The sequence below is a fragment of the Thermobia domestica genome, chromosome 10, assembly GCF_964235325.1.
Source record: "Thermobia domestica chromosome 10, izTheDome1.hap1.1, whole genome shotgun sequence".
Classification (NCBI taxonomy): domain Eukaryota; kingdom Metazoa; phylum Arthropoda; class Insecta; order Zygentoma; family Lepismatidae; genus Thermobia; species Thermobia domestica.
In genome coordinates this window covers 151939186-151945185 of record NC_137463.1, presented here as the reverse complement: position 1 = coordinate 151945185, position 6000 = coordinate 151939186, and the positions used below count along the sequence as shown (strand labels likewise).

At 29.4% G+C, this 6000-nt stretch overlaps 1 long non-coding RNA gene across 1 annotated transcript in view; it reads right to left on the bottom strand.

Annotated features, from left to right (window-relative positions):
* Nucleotides 1–826: 826 nt before the first annotated feature.
* The window catches only part of LOC145662095 (uncharacterized), a 28918-nt gene continuing 23744 nt past the window's right edge, over nt 827–6000 (bottom strand). The window contains exons 2-3 of the long non-coding RNA XR_014126977.1: nt 2366–2445; nt 827–925 (exon numbers count right to left, since the gene is read on the bottom strand). This is a non-coding gene — a long non-coding RNA (uncharacterized LOC145662095). The remainder of the gene's footprint in view (nt 926–2365; nt 2446–6000) is intronic.

Genomic DNA, 6000 nt, shown 5'->3' with positions numbered 1-6000 from the left:
TACTTGTGGCGATACTTTGAAATTGTCATACGTATAAAGAATGTATTTACATTATACAAAATAAAAAAATACAAGTTTAAAAAAACGAACATGCAATTTTTAGAAACAAAACTGCTAGTATAAAAATGAAAATGTACAATCGTAAACTAAAAAATATGAGAAGAAAAGTGAAAATGTAATTTTCAAAATTAAAAAATACAAGTTTAGAATGAAAAATGTAATTTCTAAATTAAAAATGAAGAAATGTAAACTAAAAATGTGAGTTGATAAAATGAAAATGTAATTTTCAAAATTAAAAAATGCAAGTTTAAAATGAAAAACGTAATTTCAAAATTAAAAATGCAGAAACGTAAACTAAAAATGTGCGTTGATAAAATGAAAATGTATTTTCAAAACAAAAAATACAAGTTTAAAACGCGAAAATGCAATTTGAAAACACAAAATGCAACTTAAAAACAAAATGTAATTTTCAAAATTAAAAATGCGCGTTGATAAAATGAAAATGTAATTTTCAAAATAAAAAATGCCTAATGGAAAGTTAAAAATGCAATTTGCGAAATAAAAAGTGTAAGTTTGAAAAATAAAAATGTCTTAAAAAATTTTTAAAAAATTGTGCACACGTTCATGAAGCACTGTTAATTGTAAAATTCAATTCTTCATAATTATGTTATTTTTGTGTAATTAATTCTCTTATATACTCTATATTTGTTTTTTTCATTAGTATAAAATCTTGTTTCTATTAATTCATCTATGTAAGTAACAAAATATGATAGTTCTGTTTATTAACAAGTTTTAAAGTTTGACAAAAATGTGTATGAACACTTACCACCGCTGGATAGACAGCAAATCCTTATCTAAATGTTCTTAGATGGCAAATAAAATATGAGTGTGGTAAATTCACAGCTGAGGATGAAAGACTTGAATGCTGTAATAATAAAGAAACACAATATTACTTTACATGAAATTATATTTCAGTATAAACATTTTGAAAATCTGTATTACTAAACTATACGTTTGGAAGATAATTTATATGTAATGAAAGTATTTGAAAACATTAATTGCATGCTGTCAATTTTTTTGGTATGTTTTTAAAACCTGACATGTAACGAAAGTGTATGTTGTTACAAGTAATTGTATATTTAAAATTTTTTGCATTAATGAGAGTATTTGAAAACATTAAATGCATGGTGTCGAAATTCTTGGTATGTTTTGATTTTAAAGGTAACATGTAATAAAAGTATATGATGTTAGTGGTAAATGCATATTTAAAATAAATTTTCATGTAATTAAAGTATATGATGCGAGCAATTATCTATGCTGAATTCTACAATTTTTTAAGGAATGCATGTTGAAAAATATTTAAGCATGTTAAAAGTTGAAATCAAAACAAAAAATTTAAACTGCTGTTAACAAACTGCATGCTGAAAGTTAAACATGACAAAACTTCAAATCAGAAAAAATTAAACTGCTGTTAACTGCATGCTAAAAGTTAAGCATGAAAAAAACTTCAAATTTAAAAATGCATGCTATTATAAATAACACGTTAATAAAAATAACGAAAGGAATCTGCATGGTACAATCTTTGTTACAAAAATATTGCATGTGAAAAAATTTCTTAAGCAGAAACTTTATTAAGTCGTCAATGATACTTTACTTCTGTGAACTTGGATACTTTGGAATTCTGAATTCCGTTACAACTTCTACTTAGTAGATGTTTTCAATCTCCAATCTGATGTCCTGAAACAAAAACATCACTAAGTAACACTTGTAATTTATTATTTGTAATTTATTTTACTAATCATTTTTATAAATCGCTTATCTTTCATTTTCGCGTATTATTATAAGATTCGTTTTCTACTGTTGCTTTTTTCTTTCGTTTCTTATTTTCATTATTTCGTATTATTTTCAATAATACTCTTGCAGCAACATGCTCACGATTATTTTATTCGTTCGTTTTGTCCTAAACTCCTAAGAGCAAATTTCATTTGCGAAAGAAGAAAAAATGCTAAGAACCGATACACTGTGAATATTCAAATGTTCAATGGAGCTAACTTAACCAAACTGAAGCTAACCTTTATTTCTATTTCTACTTGGTCTTTCATTGTTCCTTTCATAACTTTGACGGTACGTTTTCAGTGAAATCTCCTTATTTATTGGGTCGTTTTCTGTGAAAACTCCGAGGAACTATGTTCCAAAAACACTAAAAATTGCGAACTTGTAAATAATTCGCTTTTTGCAGAAGCTCATAAGAATACTCATAGAGTATGATCCAATTAATAATTACTACATACACATCTACGAGCAAATTTCATTTGCGAACTTGTAAATAAATCGCTTCCATATGAAGCTCAGATGATAAACATACCTTTGGTAGAAATCCACAGAAAATATCCTGTTTCTCTGGTACTTCTGATGGTCAGTTATACTGGTTTCGCAAAGGGTAACCTAAAATTTAACATAACACGTGTTAGAACATATGTTGTACTAAGAATATCTATGTGGTATACACTATAGTATATAATCTTATACCTAACTACGTATGTATATAATATATATATTTATACTATACACTATGTATATTTATATTATAGACTATATATGTATATTTATATGCTACAGATATTTGCATTAGACACTATGTATATTTATATGTTAGTATACAATATACAGTATATAATATTATATGTTAGTATACGATATGCCTAATACGTATATATAAATTGAAAGAATAGTGTGATCACTAACATTTTAAGTGCATCTAAAGATGTATTTCTGAAGTGGGTATAAGAATATAGCTTACGTTTAGTTTTATATAAGAGATTAGAATAATGTAGTTTTTCTCAGTAGTTTGTATATAATGATACTTTCAAATAGGAGTATTACAAAATACTAAGCTAAGAAAAAAACATTAGAGGAGGAGCCAAGCAAACGAAGTATATGTGAGTAGGCACAGGAAATGTCAATGGAATTTTATGTAAGTTCAGAGTGTTCTAATGAGAGACCTAAATGAAACAATTATAAAAATTTTACGAATACATAATTAGAGTACAAACAATACAAAGGGAAGCCGAAGACATAAGAAGGAAACTTGATTTATAAACAGAAACAAAAGCATGCATAAAGATAGATTATAAAACATAAGAAAGAAACATGAGTACACAAAAACAGAAAAATAACAAGAAAAGTTACAAGCACAGATAGAAACATAAAAGACATACGATAGTCGTACAAAGAAGATAGAGAATAAGAAATAGCTTGGGTTAGGTTAAAGAACAGAATAAAATAGCAGGCAAGCATGTTAAGAAATACCGGTAGTAGTACTAGCAAATAGGTTCGGGATTCAACCAAATAATAGCAGTAGTAGTAGTAGTAGCTAATATGGGGAAAAGGTATCTAATAATAGAATTGGTAACAGACATAGAATAGCAAACAAAGAGAACTGTAAACAGAATGCTTTTCAAATAGATTACTTCAAGATTACTTCAGGATAAGAACATTCCAGGAAAAAATCAAGTATGAGGTTTATATTGGCTAATGAACAAATAACAAAACCTAGAAACATTTACTTAGTAGTATTTATAAGAAAAAAGCAAGCAGAAGAAGGCACAAAGAATATATTTAGTAGCAAGCACAACTAAAAACTAATAAGTTACATTAAGAAGAATGAAGCGTACAATCAAAGACACTATTATCAATGAAGTGAAACCTTAAATTATTTCAAAAGAAATTATTCAGGTCATCTAGGTTAGATCATACCAAAAGCATCAAATACGAGTCAAAGAATTCAGCATGAGATCACTAAGGGAAACAAGCAAAAAATCTAGCAAGAACTACGAACGACGAGAGAGAAATAATACCAAGCACAGAAATAAGTTAGAGCATCTTGAAAACCAATGTAAAGACATACTACTAACAAAAAAAAAAGAATCATAAGTTAACTGAAAATATAGATAAAAATTACTTAGAAGGCCAAGTATCAAAATTAGGTTAGATTAAACTGTAGTAGCTTAAGGTTACATAAGATTTTAAAGTTGTGAAACTCTACTTCTGTGCAACTCTTCATTCTATAGAAAGAAATACCTACAGAAAGTGAAAACAAATAGAGGATACGTAAAGAGAGACAGATACAGATACTCAAGCAAGCAGATCCTCAGTAGAAATACATACAGAAAGTAGAAACAAGCAAAGAGGGATGAGAGCGATACAGATTCTCAATCAGATACACAGTAAAAATACATACAGAAAGTAAAACAAACAAGCAGAAAGGAAGACAACATACAAACTACTGATATATGTAAAGAGGGAGAGAGAGAAAAGAGGGAGAGAGAGAGAGACTCAAAACAAGCAGAAAGGGAAGACAACGTACAAACTACAGATATGTGTAAAGAGGGAGAGAGAGAGAAAAGAGGGAGAGAGATTCAAAACAAGCAGAAAGGAAGACAACATACAAATTACAGATATATGTAAAGAGGGACAGAGAGGAGAGAGAAAGAGAGAGAGGGAGATTCAAAACAAGCAAATACTTAATAGAAATACATACAGAAAGTAGAAAGCAAGCAGAGAGGGAGAAATTTTGCTTAGGCATGCAAGCAAAGCTGTGCACTGAAAGAGAGATTTTGCTTAGGCATGCAAGCAAAGCTGTGCAGTGAAAGAGAGAAATTTTGCTTAGGCATGCAAGCAAAGCTGAGCAGTGAAAGAGAGAGAAATTTTGCTTAGGCATGCAAGCAAAGCTGTGCAGTGAAAGAGAGAAATTTTGCTTAGGCATGCAAGCAAAAGGTGTGCATTACAAAGGAAGAAAGTAGGTCGTTCGACGTATACTAAATCGATTACATTAGGAAAGTTTAGATCTTAGAAAATGTAAATTAATTTATATTTATTACCCTCAAGCAGTTTTGGATGCCAACCAATGACTAACAAAGTAAAGTGGAAATACAATAAATTAAGTTTTCGTTCAGAGTTGGAAGTGAGAAAAATAAGTGTTGTATAGCAGCGTCAAGTGATGTTTCAGTTGAGGATAAATTACTATGAAAAGCAAATCGCAAATAATATAAATTAAATTTAGTTCGCATTAGGAAATAAAAACAGGAACAGTAGTGGCTAACAGAAAACGAAGGCTTATAGGCATAAATTCACATAAGTAAAATATTTATCACCATGTGCGACAATAAAGGAAAATTATATTACTTGCAAAGCAAAGATAAGCTAATTAGGTTATGTTAAATTAGGAAAATAAGATACAAATCAGTGAAACATGCACTACTAATTTAAACAAAAGCAAAATAAACTAGCTAAAAGCCTAGTTGAAAGGACAACAAACACGTACATCAAATCAAGACATAAGTTAGGTACAGTTTAGTTAGAAGTCAAACAATAGTAATGTCAAAGTAAGACAAAGGCAATATGTAATACCAATTGGAAAAATTCAAATTCGTAGAAAACAACGGTTGGATACCATGTCGTACCAGCCATAAGCTTATTCTGACATATTCAATAATTGGTGTAAGTCACTGTCACCCGTTTACGTTTATCGATATTACAAAAATATTTCCGTTGTTATGCTTCTTCATTTGTCTCTCAATTTTATGTCAGGATTAACTTTTTAGTGTGAAGTAACATTTCCTCATAATCAAACTAATCTATTTTCTCCATACTCACATTTCGTAAAAGTCGTTGCAACACAAACTAAATCAATGACACAACTGAGTAGAATAGAGCCCTTTTCTCACGAGAATTGGAGAAAAGTGCAGATTTCTCACGAGAATTCGTGTAATTTCGCCTTATTTCTTACGAAAATTGATACAAATTTCCCTTATTTTCACGAGAATTGGAGAAAAGTGCAAATTTCTCACCAAAAATTGGTACAAATCTCCTTCAATCTCACAACAATTCGTCAACAGTGCAAAATTCTCACGAAAACTGTTACAAATTTCCTTCATTCTCACAACAATTGGTTAACAGTGCAAATTTCTCACGAAAGTGGGTGTAAATTTCCTCTGATCT